The sequence below is a fragment of the Lissotriton helveticus genome, chromosome 12 (genome assembly GCF_964261635.1).
Source record: "Lissotriton helveticus chromosome 12, aLisHel1.1, whole genome shotgun sequence".
In the NCBI taxonomy this organism is placed as follows: Eukaryota; Metazoa; Chordata; class Amphibia; order Caudata; family Salamandridae; genus Lissotriton; species Lissotriton helveticus.
The window spans coordinates 543393954-543413632 of record NC_136073.1 but is presented as its reverse complement, the minus strand read 5'-3'; positions in this window follow the sequence as shown (position 1 = coordinate 543413632).

Sequence of the window (19679 nt, the reverse complement as noted above, 5' to 3'; positions counted from 1 at the left end):
AAGAAATAGAATAGTGAAGAAGAAAAGAAAAGAGTTTAAAAAAGTAGTTTAAAAGTAAATAAAAGCTGCAGAAAACACAAAAATATAGAGCTAGAAAAATAGAGGGTTAGATAATAAGTAAAATTAGATCAAAAAAACTTCAAACAAGCAAAGGATGGCAGAGATTGAGAGAGGATACAGAAAGCATGCCCAGAACCATAGCAATGAATGAGAAACAAGATGGCCGCGCCCGTTCACGACCGCGTGGGTAAGTTCGCGCGAGATTTTCCTTGCGAGTACGCGCGAAATTGTACTCGCGAGCAGCACACTTTGCGAGATTACACATAGCGGGCGGAAACGGAATTACGTCACGCCAACAAGATGGCCGCGCCCGTGTACGACCGATAGGGTAACTTGGCAAACGAATAGCTAGAAGCGCCTCGCGAACACGCGCAAGATCACGCGAACATACACGTCGCAACAAAAACAATTTTGTATTCGCACGTATTCGCGGCTTCCGAAATCGATCTCGCACGGATTCGCGCCCCAAATAACGCGCGAAATTGCAAAAAAAACGATTTTAGCTAAAATGAAAGCAATGAGCAGGTGCAAAAGTTCAAACTTAACATTAGTAACATTCAAGGTAGTGCTTCCTGATGGGCCCCTCCAGAGTTTGCAACAATTCTATGACCCTGCTATGACCCAAACAGCAGGCTCATAGAATAGCACCATAAAGGTCCTGTAAAAAAAAAATTTCACTGCAACAAAAAGCAAATTACAGATAAGGAAGGAAGCAGGTGCCAGCCAGACTGGAACTTTCAAAATTACTGACACATTAATGAAACACAAATTAATTGATGGCAGTTGAAGAAGGGCAGGTGTGCTAGCTTTTTTCAACCACCATAATCTACAGTAATAAATAAACCTAATAGGTGCCTGTGAGGATGTACTAGAGGGTGGCATGGGTGTCCCAGAGGGTGGCAGTGGTGAAACAGAGGGTGCTGTGAACCTGTGATGATAAACCAGACGTAGAAACAACATAGTCGCGGCCGTTGCAAGCCGAAAAGTAAGTTCGCAATTGCGAACTTGTCCCAAAATCGGCGCGAACACGCGCCAACACAAAAAACGGAAAAATCCGCAAATCCGCTAGAGTTCGCGGATCTTCGCGGATTGCGAATCCGTAAATACGCAAGTTCGCGGATTGCCAATCCGCAAAATCCGCCCATCACTAATCCCTTGTCCGTCTAATATTCCCTCCAGAAGTGCATATCTGCCCTTTCTGTCTACCACCCGTCTGAGCACTCGGAAGGGGGTGCCTGGTCTAACCCATATTAAGGCGCCGCGTGCAAATGCTGAGTATTGTGTGGCACAAAAGGTCCCCCGCCACTTGGTCTGTAGCCGGCCTAGTTCGGTAGCGTTAATATGTGTCTCCTGCAGAAGTGCAATACTGGCCGACATGCGCTTAATGTAGGAGTAAACAGAGTAGCGTTTGTTGGGAGTTCATGTTCTCCCGAGTAAAATGATACCTCACTTTTGTGGGTGGGCCAAAGGCCTGTAACTAGGATGACCCCAAAACAGTAGAATTCTCTGTGATTAATTTGTCAATCCCGAACGCTACAATTTCTTAAAAATACATTTTTGGCCTGTTCTGCTTTGGCCCACCCACACAAGTGAGGTATCATTTTACTCGGGAGAACAAGGGGAACGCTGGGTGGTAGGACATTTGTGCCGGCACGGAGATCCCACGAAAAAAATTATGGAAACGTGATTTTTTAACCTAATTTTAAGGTTTGCAGGGAATTCTGGGTAGGAAAACATTGGGGGACCCAAGCATGCCATACCTCCCTGGACTCCCCCGGGTGTCTAGTTTTTAGAACTGTTTGGGTTTTGTAGTTTCTCAAGTTTTCTGCCGAGCCCCGGGCCAAAAACTCAGGTGCCCCCCCCCCCCAAAACAAGGTAGTTTTGCAAAAGGTAATTTTTAAGTATCCAACCGTATGATTTGGGCCTTTTCCTGTTGCAGCCACTATGCCTACCCACGCATGTGAGGTACCATTTTTTTCGGGAGACCTGGGGGAATGCTGGGTGGGTGGCAAATTGGTGATCCACGCAGATTCCAGAACTTTCCACCACAGATATGTGAGGAAAATGCACTTTTTGTGTGAATTTTTTAGCTTTGCAAGGGATTCTGGGTAACAGAACCTGGTGGGAGGCAGTGAAGTCACCCCATCCTGAATTACCCTGGGTGTCTAGTTTTCAAAAATGTATAGGTTTGCTAGGTTTCCCTAGGTGCCGGCAGTGCTAGGGTTAAAAAACGAAAGGAAGGCACTTTGCCAAAAAAGGGACAGTTTTCACTGCGAAATTGAGGTGCGAACATGTTGAGTTTTGCGCTGTTTCCTGTTGCAGGAACTAAGCAGACCCAGGCAAGTGAGGTACCATTTGTTTCAGGAGACCTGGGGGAACGCTGGGTGGGTGAAAATTTGTGTGAGCCCAGTGATGCCACACTTTTACACACAAAAATGTTTGAAAAAACAAATTTTTTCAGCTACATTTAAAGTTTGCTAGGGAATCTGAGAAAAGGAACGTTGGAGGATCCATGCAAGCCATACCCCCTTGAAAGCCCCCGGATGTCTACTTTCCAAAAATGTGTGGGTTTGCTAGGTTTTCCTAGATGGCAACCGAGGAAGGAGTGAAAAACCCATGTGACCCCCTTAGCTAAACCAATTAGTTTTGACAAAGTTAGTTGTTTACTTGTGCAGCGTGACAATGGCGCACTATTGCAAGGAAAATATGACGGACATTGTGAGTTTTGCAGGATATTGTGGATAAAATTAATTGTTAGATTTCACCAGAGAGACATCACCATGTAGTCCCATGGGTTTTCAACAATATCTACAATTGGCAGGTTATTCGTAGGCGGAATGTACACCTTGGCACAGAGACTAAGAAAAACAAGATCCCTACACAGCCATCTATTCCTCAAACACACACACATACTGGTTGGATTTGGCACGAGGGCGAGTGATGGTTCAGTATATAAAATTTTATTAATGAGGGATTTCACAAAAATGAAATGCACTGTCAATTACATGGACAAAAAAACTGAACCAATGACTCGCAGCTCGTGAGCTGTGAAGCCACTTCAAGGCACCTACCGCTTTACAGGCCATTCACCCACCTTTCATACCTGACACACAGAAGACCATTCACACCACCAGGCACAAAAGCAACACATCACAACATTTACAAAAGGTGCGTCCTGCTTCAAACAAAAAAAAGAAAAAAAAAAACTACACAGACATCAAGTTTTCAAACACACACACATACTGGTTGGATTTAGCATGAGGGTGAGTGATGGTTCAGTATATACCATTGTATTATCAAGTGATTTCACAAAAAATGAAATACACTTAATAATGGAAAGGACAAGAAACTGAACCATTGGCTCACAGCTCGTGAGCTGTAAAGTCACGACAAGGCACCAACCTCTTTACAGGCCATTCATACACCTTTCATACATGTGACACATACAAAACATTCACACCGCCAGCCGCGGACCCATCACATTACTACACTTCCACCAGCAGACAACGCCAATCAAGGGCCCATCACTTTCACACGCCCACATTCCTGACACAGCAACTACATAAACTCAAGGATTACATGGAGTGGCGCTCAACTAGCACTGTGTGTAGTAACCAGCATTAAGTCACTTCCCACACACTGCCAGCCAAGCACCAGTCCACGCACACCACCAGCCAAGCACCAGTCCACGCACACCACCAGCCAAGCACCAGACCACACACACCGCCAGTCAAGCACCAGACTACGCACACCGCCAGCCAAGTACCAGTCCACACACACACCGCCAGGAAAGCACCAGTCCACAGACACCGCCAGCCAAGCACCAGTCCAGGCACACCACCAGCCAAGTACCAATCCAAACACAACACCAGGCAAGCGCAAGAGCATGCACACCGCCAACCAAACACCAGACCACACACACCGCCAGGCAAGCACCAGTCCACACACACCGCCAGGACAGCACCACTACACACACACCGCCAGCCAAGCTCCAGCCCAGCACACCACCAGCCAAGCACCAATCCCAACACACCACCAGGCAAGCGCAAGACCACGCACACTGCCAACCAAGCACCAGACCACGCACACCGCCAGCCAAGCACCAGTCCACAGACACCGCCAGCCAAGCACCAGTGCACAGACACCGCCAGCCAAGCGCCAAACCATGCACACAGTCAGACAATGGACACTACACGCAAACCAACATCATACTTTAGTTTTTTTTTCAAAACAAATGAAAAACAAAAACAAATTGCAAATTGATACAAATCTACTAACACAACAACAAAATCTAAATACACTACACAAATGCCAACTTTGAAACTGAACAATAAGTTTTAAAGAATAGAGATCAGCCAGTTTACTTTACCACTCATGGATGCTCCCAAAAATTATTTTGCGTGTGGTACATTCTAAAACAAGCAGGTACACGCAGCCCAGGGTTTGAAGGACAGTCGGGGCAGTACATACGAACCTCCTTCCGCAAACATCTTCTCCAACAGACTCTACATCTCCGACTGGGAAAGTCTTTTGAGGTTGTAGGAGGAATTTGATCAGGAAAGTGGCGATCTTTCAATCTGGCAACATCCTCCACCACTCCAACTCTAAGAACACTTGCCTGTTCCACTAAAACAAGGCTGCCTATTACAGACTCCTGAAACTTTACAAAAGTCATCTTTGACTGCGGACAAGATTTCTGGAACACAACAAAAGCATTAAAGGTTGCCAAGTGGAAAAGATGGATAGCCAACTTCTTGTACCAAATGTAAGCCTTATGAAGAACAGCATACGGTTTCAACCTCTGATCTACTCTGTCAACACCACCCATGTGCCTATTATAGTCTAAAATGCACACAGGTTTACGCACTTCTGCAACCTGACCCCAAACAGTCACCGGTTCAGTGCTTTCATCATGTATGGAAATCAACATGTAGACATCTCTCCTGTCTGAAAACTTCACAGCTAGAAGCTCCTCACAACGCAATGCACTGCACTGTCCCCAAGCAAGCTTTTGACAAACAAGCTCTTTTGGGAAACCTTTACGGTTTGAGCGGATTGTGCCACAAGCAACAGTGTCTACTTTGGCCAATTTCCTGAACAACCGCACACCAGTGTAGAAGTTATCTACATATAAATGATGGCCTTTGTTAAAAAATCCTCGACCAAGTTCCCACACAATTTTTCACAGTCACTCCAAAAGTCGACGAACAACCAGGGGGGTTAATCCTGGATTCCATACCGGTGTACACCCTGAAATTAGAGACATATCCAGTCAGACTGTCACACAGCATATAAAGCTTAATTCCATAGCGTGCCCTCTTACTAGGAATGTATTGCCGAAATACCAAGCGGCCCTTGAACAACAGCAGAGACTCATCCACTGCAATTTCTTTCCCAGGAGCAAAGATCTCAGGAAATCGATCAACAAAATGATCAAGAACAGGCCGAATCTTGAAAAGACGGTCACAATCAGGGTGATCTAGTGGCAAAGCAGAACCATTGTCAACAAAATGCATCATCCGAAGCAGAAGCAAATACCTATCACGACTCATGACTGCCGAAAATATAGCTGTTGCCATCAAGGGACTAGTAGACCAATATGAAGCCATTGATGGTTTCCTAAGCAAGCCCATCAAAAAAGTTAAACCCAAAAACTTTTTCATCTCCTCCAAATTTGTGGGAGTCCACCGAGTAGCTCTAGCGTGGGGCTTAAGGCTGGCACTGTTCTCCCTCAAAAACTGTTCTGCATACAAATTAGTCTGCTCTACAATCTCTGCCAAAAACACATCATCCATAAACAACTTGAAAAAATCAATTGGCAAAAAGTTTTCAGTGTTCACCCTACACCCTGGAACACCAGTAAATTCAGGCAATGCCGGCTGCACCATGTCTGGTGCAACCCAGAGGTCGGAACTTTCAACATCAAGTCTTGCAGCCGCAAGCTGCCGCCCAGCTGCCTCTTGTCTTACTACACCAACTGGAAGTCTAGCAGGCGCAGGCTGCAGCCCAGATGCCTCTTGCCGCACTATCGGCACAGCAATGTCCTCCGCAGCCACAGGCACTTCATCCACACCAAAAGTAGCTTCATCAGCACTTGCTGAGCAGTAATCCGGCGGCTAGCCATTATCCTTACTAAGAAAGGAGTCTGCACAAACAACTCAATAACCCCAACACTGTGCAAAGTCAGTAAAAAAATGTAAGCCTTTATCACAAAGATCTATATACTGAAAAAATATACATTTCACTTACAAAAGACAGCTACACTCACCAACACCTACTCTGCAAAGACACAGCAAATAGGCAACGATATCCCACTAGAAAGAAGAAAAAAAACTTACATCTACAGAAGTACACATCAAGAACCAATGCAAAACATGTTTTACAATCACAAAAGACAGAAACCAAACATACTTGTATTATTACACACTTTCCAAAAAAAACAACCACCAGTAACGGAACCGCACAGTGCAACAATCTAAAGAGAAAATAAAACAATACACATTAGAAGAAAAAAAAACAATACACATTACAACAGGCAATGTCACAGGGTATGTCACAAATGGGGTGTCTGTCCCCATGGGGGGCAGAATATAAATCTTTTTAAATTTGGGGCCCCTGGAAGCAACCCTTTCCCAAGGGATTGCATTCAATTTTTAAAAAAGATTTCCCTGGTGTCTAGTGTTTTTTTTTGCTCCCTCCAGAGGGCAGAAAGGCAAAATTAAGACAAAAATCTGCCCCCAGAGGGGGCAGAATATATTTTAAAAAATATGGGCCCAAGGAAGCGCCCCTTGGCCAAGGGGTCGCTTCCTATACAAAAAAAACAATCCCTGGTGTCTAGTGGGCTTTTCTACCCCCCGGGTCCACATTGAGAAAAAAAAACAGTCGATCTGCCCCCAGGGGGGGCGGAAAAGCCTAAAATATTTTTTAAGCCCCCTGGAAGCGACCCTTGCCCAAGGGGTCGCATCCTATACAAAAAAAAAACAATCCCTGGTGTCTAGTGGGCTTTTCTACCCCCCCTGGGTCCAGATTTGGCCCAAAAAACGGCCGATCTGCCCCTGGGGGGGGGGGGGAGGGGGGAGAAAAGACTAAAAAAAAAATGTGGCCCCTTGGAAGCGACCCTTGCCCAAGGGGTCGCTTCCTTTGCACTAAAAACATAATCCCTGGTATCTATTGGACTTTTCTGCCCCCCCGGGTCGAGATTCGGAAAAAATTTACCCGATCTGCGCCCAGGGGGGGGGGGGGGGGCAGAAGAGTCTGAAAAATATTTAGCCCCCAAGGAAGCGACCCTTGCCCAAGGGGTCGCGTCCTAAAATTTGCAGGAAAGGATCCCTGGTGTCTAGTGGGGGCATTTCTGGTGCAGGATCGCGATGCTGTGCGCGATCCTGCACCAGGAATGCCCTGCTTTGGGACATCAGGGGAGAGGAAACCCTGTTTCCTCTCCCCCAATGCCTCAAGGCACCAAGAAACGGCCTCCCCGCCCTACCGGAGACCAAAAACCTACCTTGTAGCTGGACGCGCTGGAAAGAAATGGATTCCAGCGCGTCCAGTGCTTCCTGATGACGTCCAGCGCGCAACAGCGCGCTGACGTCACCAGGAAACGCGGGGGGCCGGGGGTTGTAGCGGAAAGTCTACCTCTGCCACCCCTGCTGAAAACCTCAGGATCGATGCCCCAGGGCGGGGAGCACCAGCGCTCCCCCCAAGAGCTGTGCCGATGACGGAGCGGTTCCGTCATCAGCACAGCCCAACCGATGCTGATGACGGAACCGCTCCGTCATCAGCGTCGAAGGGGTTAAATAAGAATTCTCTACAGCTCTCACAGCCGAGCATATTGATTGTGCCGGCACAGTGTTGGCACACTGCACCAGAAGATAGCTGAGATGATTCACTGGAGGTAGCTTATAATTCGGATTCAGCTCAAGAATAGCTGTTGGAACTGGAGCTGCCTGGGTGCCACTCTAATCAAGCACTGATGAATGCCACAAACATTGCCAGAAGTGGGGTAATGTACTACTCGCAGAATGGGCTGCATGTTCTTACATTTAGAACTTGTCCAGTGACAGTTCAACAGCAGATAGCATGCACTTCAGTGGAGTAAATGTATTACCAACCAGCATTCAGCTTTTCATCCCTGCCTGCTTTCTTCGGGCCTGATTAGTGAATGGGATACTCCGTAGCAAATTTGACAGATATCCTGTCTCCCTATTACAAATTCCATAGGATACAATGGAACTTGTAATACAGCGGACGGGATATAATCATGTGTGTGACGGTGTATCCCCTCCGCCAAGATCTTAATCAGGTTCTTAGAGGGAAGCAGGGCCACGGTGCTCTGCACAATGATGGAGCCCCATGCAGGATGTGAGGAAGGACCCCTGAGTCTCCCATATCCTAGAGAGATTTATTTGTATTGGCCTGAATGGGGGCCTCCTGATATGCTGCACTGTAGCAGGGTGCAGTTGTCTTACCTTAGTCACCTCACCTCACCTTGTAGCATAACTCAGTGAGTTGAACGGTCAGTATTGGAACATGCCGTGATGTGCAAGTCAAAATCCCAAAAAGGCTGACTGCAACATACATCCTTCCAAGGTTGATACATTGAGATCCGTTAAATTGGTAAACAATAATGCCTGTTATTTGTGTGATTGAAAACTGGCCTAAATGCAGTAATACTTGATAGACCCATTGTGGGCGTGGGAGTAGGAACGACCGCGACACCAAGTAGTGGGGTCAAAGATGGTTTTATTTTTATAGGTCTCAGGGGTTTTGACATAAACGTCCTTCGGTTCCGCAGGGTCAATCTCTCCTGGGCAAAAGCACTTTGGTCCGTGGCGGTGGTCTTCTCCCGTCTCTCGATGGGGTTGGGGGGTCGTCACTCCTGATACCGCCGGCTCCTTACCATGCAAGAGACCAACAAAGAGGGAAGCCGTTAGATCAATGTCCTCTATGGGAGGTGCACCAAAGGGGGTCCGGGTGATGTGAGGGCAAACCCAGTGAAACGTGCTCAATCAGTGTACAGTGCTCAGTGAACAAAGAAAAAGGGAGGGGTTTGAGGTGAGGTACCGGGGAGGAAAAAGGTAATGGAAGGGAAGGAAAATACAAAGGGCAAGGACAAACCGGGACTTTTACACTATTCACACTCGAGCACTCCGGCTCCCCACCCAGGCTGCCCAACGCCGCCGTACCTGTGACAGCCACACTCCTCCCTCGGGAGTGTGGCACGGCGGTTCACGGGGTCGTTGGCCTCCTGGCTTTCCTCTGGTCTTGGTCCCTCCGTCTTCTCCGCGATGTTCCTTCAGGTTGCCTCTATCCTCGTCTCCTCCGCTTCCTCCGCTCTCCTCCGTGCAACTTGCTTCCGCCTTTCGCTCCTCCGGGGTGATCACACACCCTGTGTACATCACTTCCCGTCTTTTGTCCAATCCTGTCTCCCTGACTTCTTTCGGGGACGGTTCTTCCTCCTCAGATGCGAACGCCCAATTAAAGGAGCCGCTAATGTCTTCCTCGTCGTCCGGACCGATCAGCCCGTCCTTCCACGGTTCAGTCTGTAAAGAAGGAGGCGGTGTATGGTCAGCAGGGCAAGGACTCCACCATTCACGAGGGGTACGCATCCCTACAGTGTTACACCCAAAAGGTGTACCAATATGGATTTATCCTGTGTGTTGTACACGACCAGAAGAAGCCTAAAAAAATGGCCAGTGCTCTCCAGGAACTATTGTTAGGCTGCAAAACTATCTCCGGTAGACTGAAGGCCTTATTTCGAGATGGTTGCCAGTACAAAATAATGAGCAAATGGTGTTTGTCGTGGTTTGCCCTTGTGCTTATAAAGATATGAGATTAGGAACAGCTTAGGCCTAGGTTTTGTGTGTTACCACCAAGTTCTACAGGGAGGAAATTGCCTGTGTGAAACTAAATGTTAGTGGCATGAGCAAAAAATAAGTTTGCACCCTTTTTTTCTTAGACACACCCACATGCACAATTCAAGTTCTAGGATTTTTGGGGCCCTGGGCCGAAAGGGAATGTGCGAGGCTCCTCTAATTTGCACAAGTGACACCTTTGGGCTCTGGAAGCTTTTTTGTGGAAACTTCCTGGGCTGCAGCTCCTCCTCTCAGCCACCTACAAGCACCTCTTTTACAGCCCATTGTGGGCTGAAGGTGTGAGAATTGCTTGGGGGCTGAGAGTTAAAGCTGTGGAGCGATAAAGTGCTGACAATGGGCTTTCCGCAGTGTCTCTGAATGGGCAGCCGGGCAGATGGCCTAATTGCAGGACAAACGAATAAGGCAGGGGCCGGTATCGGACACGCTGCATGTATGGCGGTCCTGCCGGCCCCCGATGACACCACAGGGAGGCGGGCCAGGTCGCCACAAAGGTGACACGGCGGGCGCGCCTCCCTTGGGATTGGTTTGCCGGTTCGCGGCCTGGAAGGGAAACATCATTTACCACGAAGGCATTACCACTACTAACATTTACCACGTGACACTTACCACGCAGGGTGCCTTCCACGCAGGGTGCCTTCCACGACGTCTTTACCACGGGCTGGGGGGGAGATGTGGTATTCCTTCGAGTCGTTCTGCGTGGGCTTGGGGGGCAGAGGGGGGCTGGGGGGGGGTCTCCCCCCCCAAAAATAACAAGCGGGGGGCAGAAAAATAACAAGCAGTTTACTTTAAAAAAAAAAACGAACATAATTTTAAAAGAAAAAGGAAAGAGCCTCCCCCAAAGACGTGCCGTGTACGTCAAAAAAACAGTCCTTTTTTTATTTTGGTATACGTGTTTTGACGCTTGTTTCAATGGAGGATGGAAGTAAGGGCTCGTAGAGAAAGACGTGCAGGTAAGACGTTTCTAGTCGTAGTAAAATCCTACGTTGTAAATACCAGCGTGGTAAAGCCACTTGCGATGTAAAATTCGCGTGGTAAAGCCATGCGTGGTAATTGAAATCGTGGTATAATCATATATTCGAGACTGGAAGTGATAAAAGATCACTTCCGGTGCGCGCGTCGTCCAAACGACGGGGGCTGGTTAGAACCGACTCCCGGCTGGAGTGGTAAATAAAAGGCTGGGGAGTGGCGAGAATTGCCTCTTTGCTCGCTGACCCCCACAGCTGCCTACACAAGGAGCTCCTCAGCCTCGCTAGGAGGCTTCATTCAATTTGCGTCTCTTTGCAACGGAGACACCATCCCTAAGAGGCCTAGGGAAGGCCCCCTCTCCTCCCTCTCATGGGCCCAGTTGCAAAGAGACTCCTTTCTTTCAATTGAATCGGCAGGAGCACAAGAGGGCCCGTGGTGTGTTAAACTGGTGGGATGAGTGCGATGCCCTGGGCAGCTGCCCACACTGCCAATTCCTAGCACTGGCCCTACACACGCATTCCACCCGCCCCAAGCCAATACACACGACAAAAACACATAGTGGCCATTCTCACACGCATATACTTATCTGTACCAGATCGAGCCTTCTTAAAAACTTTTTATTTACATAATATTTACATCCAAAATATAGCACTCTTTACAAAGAAACGAAAACAGCTGCACTGTCTTAGTAAAGTGAGGGAGGAATGTGTGTTCTTCTGGTACTCAGACACCATATATTCAGTTTTCAAATTTATCACGTCAATAGCATATGCCACCGAGGGGAACATTGGAAGATTATTCCTGTTAATTTGATGCCGCACCTATGCTGGCCTGCTGCGACATCAACATAATGCCCCACAGCCCTGGCATCTGAAAAGATTTATCGCCCGGGCCCTTCTGTAGCTGCAGCCTCTTTCCTGCTCACAGCTGCAATTTGTGAGCCTCTGATCCATCCTGATGTATTCCCGCTTCATAATAGGGACGTCAATGCGAGAGGCGAAAAGTCATTATCTGATAGCGGCTAGACGTGATGAAAGGCAGTTAGATCCATATCTGGATGGGCCTCGGTTCTTGCTGTGCTCGAGTTACCCAAGGTCACAGCAGCTTTTATGCAGAAAAGAAAGAATGAAGCGCCCTTGAGGAGCTATCCACCGTGCATAATAACATGATAATATTGATAGTGTAGAGGTATAATATGGGAGCATTACTGGGGCTGGACGTGTATGTGCGAGGATCGCCAGATCTGGATCGGTTTCTGAAATTTACTCCAGCCCAGAGGAAGCAAGATGCTTCATGTTTATATCTGACTCCAGTCATTATTCATGCATATAAAGGTGACCAATCCGATCTCGGGCGCTCTGATGGCACCCCTGTGCGTCATTCGTGCCTCTGTAAAGGCTTATTATAAGCAGTGCTTGAAATGGAAAAATAGCAGTGCAGGTACTCTAGAACAGAGAAGTGCCAGTACTCGCCAACTAAAAGTATTGCGTCACTCTTGAGAAGTGCCGGTACACTCCCGCTTAAAATAAAAAAGTGCTGGTACTCAGTGCCAGACAGTACTGGCCCATTTAAAGCACTGCTTATAAGGGCATTTAAAAATCACACTACGAATGAAACTGCTTCTAGGCTTGGAAAGAAGAAACACATCTTTGACGTAGGCAGACGTTCATAAGAATAGATTTTAGCCACTGCCCCTTGCCTTATACCAATCTCTAGGATAGTTGTCTGAGTGCGTTCAGCTAATCCACCAAGGTGAGATTAGTCCCCGTCTTTCTCACTCTGGCAGATAGGTTTTCATCCATGCTTTCTCCCTTTGTCACTGTTTTCTCATCTTTCTTCTTTCTTCCTGTTCTGCCTTTCTCGCTTGGGTTGCAGGTCACTGTACTGAGTTAGATAATATTAACCAACAATAATGTCACGTCCATGACGTTGCCTATTACTGCCTCCCCAGGTACATGTATAAGTTACTATTCTTTAAACGTGACTGACCTTGGTTAGCCCGTTATTTTATTTTATTTATTTTGCAGACGTGCAATAAGCGTTAAACATGTGTCCCTCACGTTTAAGACAGGAATACCTTCACTCAAACTGGAATCGCACTGAGTAAGTAATACATTCATTCTCTATTGAACGCTGTGTGAGTGCCTGTCACTGAGAACTGGCAGAAGCAGGTAAGAGTGGTAGGGCGAGGTAGGGGGTAGGGGGTGGGGGCTCAACAGACTACCACAAGGGAAAATTAAATACATAATTAATTTTCCCTTGTCGTATGTCGAGTCAAACCCCACACACTCTGCCTCACCGCTCTTACCTGCATGGGACGCTCCTGCTGTCACTGCATGTCTTTAATAGGAGGATATGTGTCTTGAGGACATTCTGAAGCTTTCAGTCTCCATGATCACCAAGGTAGGCATCAGGAATACATTAACAGCTTCATCACTTCAGGAAATGGGATAGCTCGCTCTCATTTCAATCACGATTTTCTTTAGATATTGGCACAGGCCACATATTATTGACATATTGAACACAATTCTTGGTCAAAAGTAAAGTGTCATTTACTTTACTCATCTGACATCCACAATCACTAAGGTAAGTCAGTTATAGGAGATTCTCTATCAATCTCTATCAGAGAGCACTAACCTCGTAGCCCAGAACCAACAGCAGTCTCTGAACCCACTGCCAACCATACACTAAAAGAGTTGTTGGTTAGACCTGGGGTAAGGGACCCGGGACAAGCCCGACTCTGCCTGGTCATACAGCTGGGTGTCATATCGTTATGCCTGACCTCTGTCTAGGGACAGGGCAGGCAAGTAGGAAGGGGCGGGGGAACAGGAAACAGGAACCGGAACCAGGGGAAACCAAGTTAGTTGTAAGCTGGTAGCAAGGCAATAAAGAAGCACTACTGCAACGCTCCGACTCCCGTGTCTTATTTGCAAGGGGCACGCGACAATGGCGACAAGGGTGGGATCCCTGCATACCCACTGAAACAAATTGCAGTCCCAGCCGTCCGTGCACGGCCTTGACCAGCGAGTCTGCAGCCCGCCACCCGACGGCGCGAAAGACGAAGATCGACGTCGGGAGCTGCCGAAAGCGAGCGAGCCGGCGAGGAAAGTGCCATAAATATGAAGACTGCAGTGGAGACAAGCAGCTTCAACTTCTCCCCATCAGGCGTGATTACGGAGGATTTCAGGCACCAGAAACGGCGCGGAAAGGACGCAGATGCCGAAAACGACCCCTGCCGCGAGTGAACGCAAGGGTACAGAGAACACTGGGGTGAGTCCCGCATTGGCAAGCGAGGAAAGTTACAGACTTTGGCAGTGAAGCAGAGCTAAAAATAGAACAAAAGTGGGAAACAAGGCCCAACAGTGCAGCGTCCCGATAGGCGGCCAATTTGAGGTCAGGCGCAGGCCATAGATACCCCACGACTTTGACATGGCAGCCATTTTGAGGTCAGGCGCCACCACATTCTCAGTTCACGAGCCACAATAAAAAGAGCGGGAAGCTCCCTACCACTGAAAGTCAAGTCACGAGAGCCCACGAAGGACAAGGATAAACCAGAATGTCCTTTCCCAGCTACACAAGTACCTCTGGAGGAGCGGCGGCTCCGACCAACCCACCAGGCCAGCTTACATCCACGTCTTACTGATAGAGCGCGCAGGTCACCCAACCAACAATTTCACCACATATGTATCGGGCCCATACACTTCAATTTATCTTATACATTAATCAGGTGACCTTGCACTCTGCTACCAGTAACCCTAGTTCCTTCCTATTTACTTCCTAGTTACCGAACTCCCCAGTAAAGTGCTCCGCCAGCACTTAGGGTTTCTTTAGCAAAATCCCCAAAGTCTATGGGAATTTCGGACAGAGTGCTCCGCAGCCCTCTGTATCAAGTCACCTATTGAGTGCGTTGGGTCAGTGACAGGTCAGCTATTCGGACAAGTCGGACAATTTCTCTAGCTAAACCTAGGCTAGTTATACTGTTTTCGGGTCAGTGTACCACCCCCCAAATGTTGCAAGTGTCAGAATCCCCAATTTCGATTGGTCCCCAAGGTCAATACACCAATCACATTTTACTTCTACAAGCTCACATTTACATATTCTGGGACCGCCTAGTGAATTTGGGGTTCCCATGACAGGCTCTACAGAATACAATGGAAATATTACAAATGTATCGTTTGCAGTACAGTTCAGCTCCATCCTGCTGGGTCGCAGGTCACTTTCTCAGGAGGATCTTGACTGTGGCTGCCAGCTGGCTGTGTTCCACTGTTCAAGGTTGTCTTCCCTCTGCCAGGGTGACATGCGCAGTAGGGATTTTCAAGATGGGGGTTTTCTTCCCTCCCAGGCCCATGAGTTGCGACACATGAAAAGTAAGCGAAAACAAGTTAGAACGCATGAAATAAATGAATACACTGTATACCATGAATAGCTACTCTATACCCCTTTACTTAAAAATATACTATGGCATTACGGTTTAGTGCAACAGACAATGACATGCAAGCATCAGTACAAGCTTCACCATGTGAGGACATACAGCAGCCATTTTAAAGCCAAATGCGCAAGCGCAAAGATTCCCACCAGAACTGCGAGTACGTCACGTCACATGAGTATGACTAACGCATGCGCAGAAGGAAAACCCCGCCAAGCAGCGGCCATTTTAGTTACGAGCGTTATTGAGTTAGAAAACACATAGGCAAGCGTCACTAGGACACCCCAATGTCAGAATAAAGGCAAATTAGTAAGACAAACAGGTTGGATTACGTGGTTACATATTATTCGAGGTTCATGAATTCAAGCAAGTCGCGTAGTGTGCGAATCCTTGCTCAATCAATCCCCTCTTTGATGATATTTACTATCATCACAAAACTAATGGAATCAGATGCCAACTTTTTCTCTCACACTTTGTTCATTTCAATTTCTTCTAACATTCGATTCATCTTCTCTTTAACTTCTTTGTTTGGGTGAGAATTTTTCACCCTTTTATAAATCTGATTATTCAGTTCCTCTAATTCAAGTTCATCCACATTCCGTTTCACACCTCTTTTATTCACAGTATATTTCTTTTGGTGTTTGCGACATTTGCAACAGACAAATGTAAGGAATATCATAAACCCTATTATGACAATTGGCATCAGTACTTTAAACAACAAACCTCTACCTAACTGTGCGAACCAATGACCTACAGCAGAGAGACCATCAGTAAGTCTTTTCCAGGCACTGTCAACCTCCAGTGGTTTAAGTTCTTTTCCCAAATTTGTAATGTTCCTTACATACCTTTGGATCCCTACACTTTTGTCAGGTATGTAAGTGCAACAATGTTGCGCTTTCAACATTCTGCAGACTCCGCCCTCTTTCGCTAATAGAGTATCAAGGGCAAGTCGGTTCTGTAAAACCATTGATCTGATCGCAACCATTTCGGTATTGACCATCAGGAACCCTCCAGCAGTGTCGGTAGATAACCGATCTACTACTGTTGACAATTTGCAAATTTTGTTTGAGTTCAGAACCACTCCCACTGCAGGTATTATTGCGCTAAAAATATCTCCTGCAATTTCGCCAGCAGTTTCTCTTCTATTGCGTACTACTTTGTTAGTTTCTTCATTGCTTCCAGTGATTTTCCCCACATGGTATATCTTTGGGAAGACAATACCAAAATAGCAACTCCCGTACCAATGGTCGGGCAATTTGAAGTAAGCCTTGTTCCCACAAATAAAATAAATCCCAGGAAACACCGGCTCTGTCCCATCTTTGAAACCCCAACCCCCAATTACCTTATAATTATGCTCACATTCACTGGAACCGATGAAAACATTGTTATAATAACTAGTCATTTCCCTTTTAAGACAGAGCTTTCCCTTCTTTTAGAAATCAAGGAGCATAGCAGCAGTAGCTCCACCATTTGAGGTGCTCCCTATACTTTCTGCCCATTTAGGAACTTTATGGTTCCTATCTTTGGCTTTCTTTTGGAAACTCTCTCTTCTTTTCTCTACCATATCCAGAAATTCTTTTTCCTTTTCATGTAAAGAACAAGTCAGGTTATTTTTATGTGCATCATCTATATTAATTTTTCCTACAGTTAGAAAATAATCACTCATGTAATTAGCTACATCTCTAGTCGTCTGTACAGGGTTTAGGTTTCTTCGAACAGGAAGTTCAGAAAATGTCATGTCATAGTTTGAATAGTAATACTGTAAAGGTCCTCTTTTGTAAAATAAGCTAGTCAGTACACTACAGGAAATTCCATAGGTTAAGGGCAAGTGATGATAAGTCACGCCTTCAGCTACAGAAGTAGGTAGCTTCATGTAGACATAGCAGTCGTCTATCTCCATAGTTTCTACATAATGCAATAACAGGTTTTCGAAAACGTTTAAATGAGTCTTGTTGTTAATCTTGTTAAGGTGTAATGCTTCCTCATCTGGTGCTTCTAAATTTAATTGTCTCCGTTTCAGGCTCAGTGGTTTGTCCAATGTGTCTACTCTGTGTGGTGTAACCCTAGTGTGTGTTTCTACAGTGTCGTCAGGTAAATTATTATTCGGGTACAGGCTTGGATTTTTACTTATCAGAGAAGGAAGGGTTACAGTCAGTCCTATCCAAAGGATCAGTACTATTGCTACACTACATAAACATACTTGGCAGCATGTTTTACAACAACTACGTCTAGGTCTTCCGTTCACATTTGAATCAGACATTTCTGCTTAACAGAAGTCTTCCAACCCCTCTTTATAACTTTGCACAGATAGCTTATACTGAGCAACTTCAGGTTGGTTTGTCTTCTTCGGCAGACTGATCAGCTGTCTGTTCTTCGTCACTTTCGTCAGTTATATCAAGATTCTCAAATTCCTTCAACACCAAGTAGGTCCACTCAGGATCTTGATACTTTTTGTTCAGTCTTTTTATTCGGTCACTCCTTCGTTTGGAGCTCTCCCCAGTTTGTTTTGCTATACGGGAACTTTGTCTTCTTTGCTCAAGTTTTTCTTCTACTGTTTTTAGTCTCAGTCTTAGTCTTTTGATGAACCTTGGTTCAGTATTTTTCTTTTTCTTGAGTCTTTTAACTGGCACTGTCGTTTGGCTTTCTTCTAAGGCTCTTTTATTTTCATTTGGTTGTGGCACTTCTGCTTCTGCTTCTTCCCTTCCTGTCTGACTAGTCCCAGGTCTTACTTCTTTTTCTTCTGCCTGGTCACTAAGCTGGCCTTGTTCAGGTGTAAACTGAGTTTGACTTTTGGGTGTTTCACTTTCGGTGTCCTGAACACACTCGTCTAGTTCTATCTGATCCTGTTCAAGCACTTCGAACCTTTGATTTTCTTCCTCTTGAACTTTCGCCCTAATTTCTGTCTGTCCCTTTTCGATTTCAGGTGTTCTTGGAGGTGTGTCGATCACCTGTTCTGTCCTTATCTGATGTTCTTCTTCTTCAGATTTTACATGGATTTCGATAATCTGATTGTCTTCTTCTATTCCTGTCTCATCCTCACTATTCCACTCTCTGTCTGCGTAGGTTTGACTTCTTGTTCTGATTGGGTCCTCGGTCAGGTCGATTATGGGTATCCACTCATCTCGACTGGTGCTTGGTTGTTCTTCATTAGCTACTTTGGAACTCACGTCTGGAGACTCCTCAGCTGGGCAACCTTCGGCGTCAGTCTTCTTTTCGTCTCTTATTACCTTCTTGGTGTGGCTGGCATGGATCCACTTTGGAACGCCGGCACACTTCACCGCTGTCGTGGTCACCAGTATCACTTGGCGTTGTTTTCCCCACTTTGGTGCAAGGCAATTTGACCGAGTATGTTTCTTGAGTACAACCCAGTCACCTGGAACCAATTTATGGACTGGAGTTGTTGGACTGGCGACGGCGTCTTCCCCAATCTGGCGAGAGATAGAACGCACTTGGTCACCCAGTTGCTTGCAGTACTCAAGTACCAAATCATCAGAAATGCTTATCAGTTTATATCCTGGTACCCATGCTTGTCTCATCACTCTTCCCATTAGAATCTCATGGCGACTCAGGCCTGTACTTCGGTCTGGAATACTTCGGATTCCCATCAGAACAAGAGGTAAATCCTCTATCCAGTTCATGCCAGTAGATTCACACATCTTTCCTAATCTTGACTTGATAGTGCCATTTACTTGTTCCACCACTCCAGACGCCTCTGGAGGGTATGCACAGTGCAGCTTTTGGGTAATCTTGAAAGCTTTACAGAGCTGATCAATTACTTCATTCTAGAAATGCCCATCTCTATCTGATTCAATTGTGACTGGAACCCCGTACCGAGGTATTAGTTCTCGTAGTAACAACTTGGCTAAAGTGATGGCGTCATTCTTTTTGGCTGGGTAAGCTTCCACCCATTTTGAAAACAGGCAGACAATGACAAGGACATATCTCATTCCTTTACAAAGAGGCAACTGAATGAAGTCAATCTGCAATATTACAAAGGGACCTCCTGACTTCCCAATTTTTCCCATTTCAACTACTGTTCTCTTCCCAGCGAACTGCTGACATGTCAAACACCTCTGGCAGAGGGACTCTGCTACCTTCCTGAATTTCGGGTTGTACCATGTCTGTTGGAAAACACAAATCATGGCATCCCTACCAACGTGTGTGTCTCCATGTATCAGTCTGGCCATGGAAGCAAGCAATCGTCTAGGCAATACAGGCATACTGTCAGGGCCCACAATGATACCATCCTCACTTCTCTGTCGACACCCAAGCTTTCTCCATTTTTCCTTTTCCTTTGGTGGTGCAGCATACTGCCAATCTCTCAATTCATCCCATGTAGGCACATCTTCAAACAC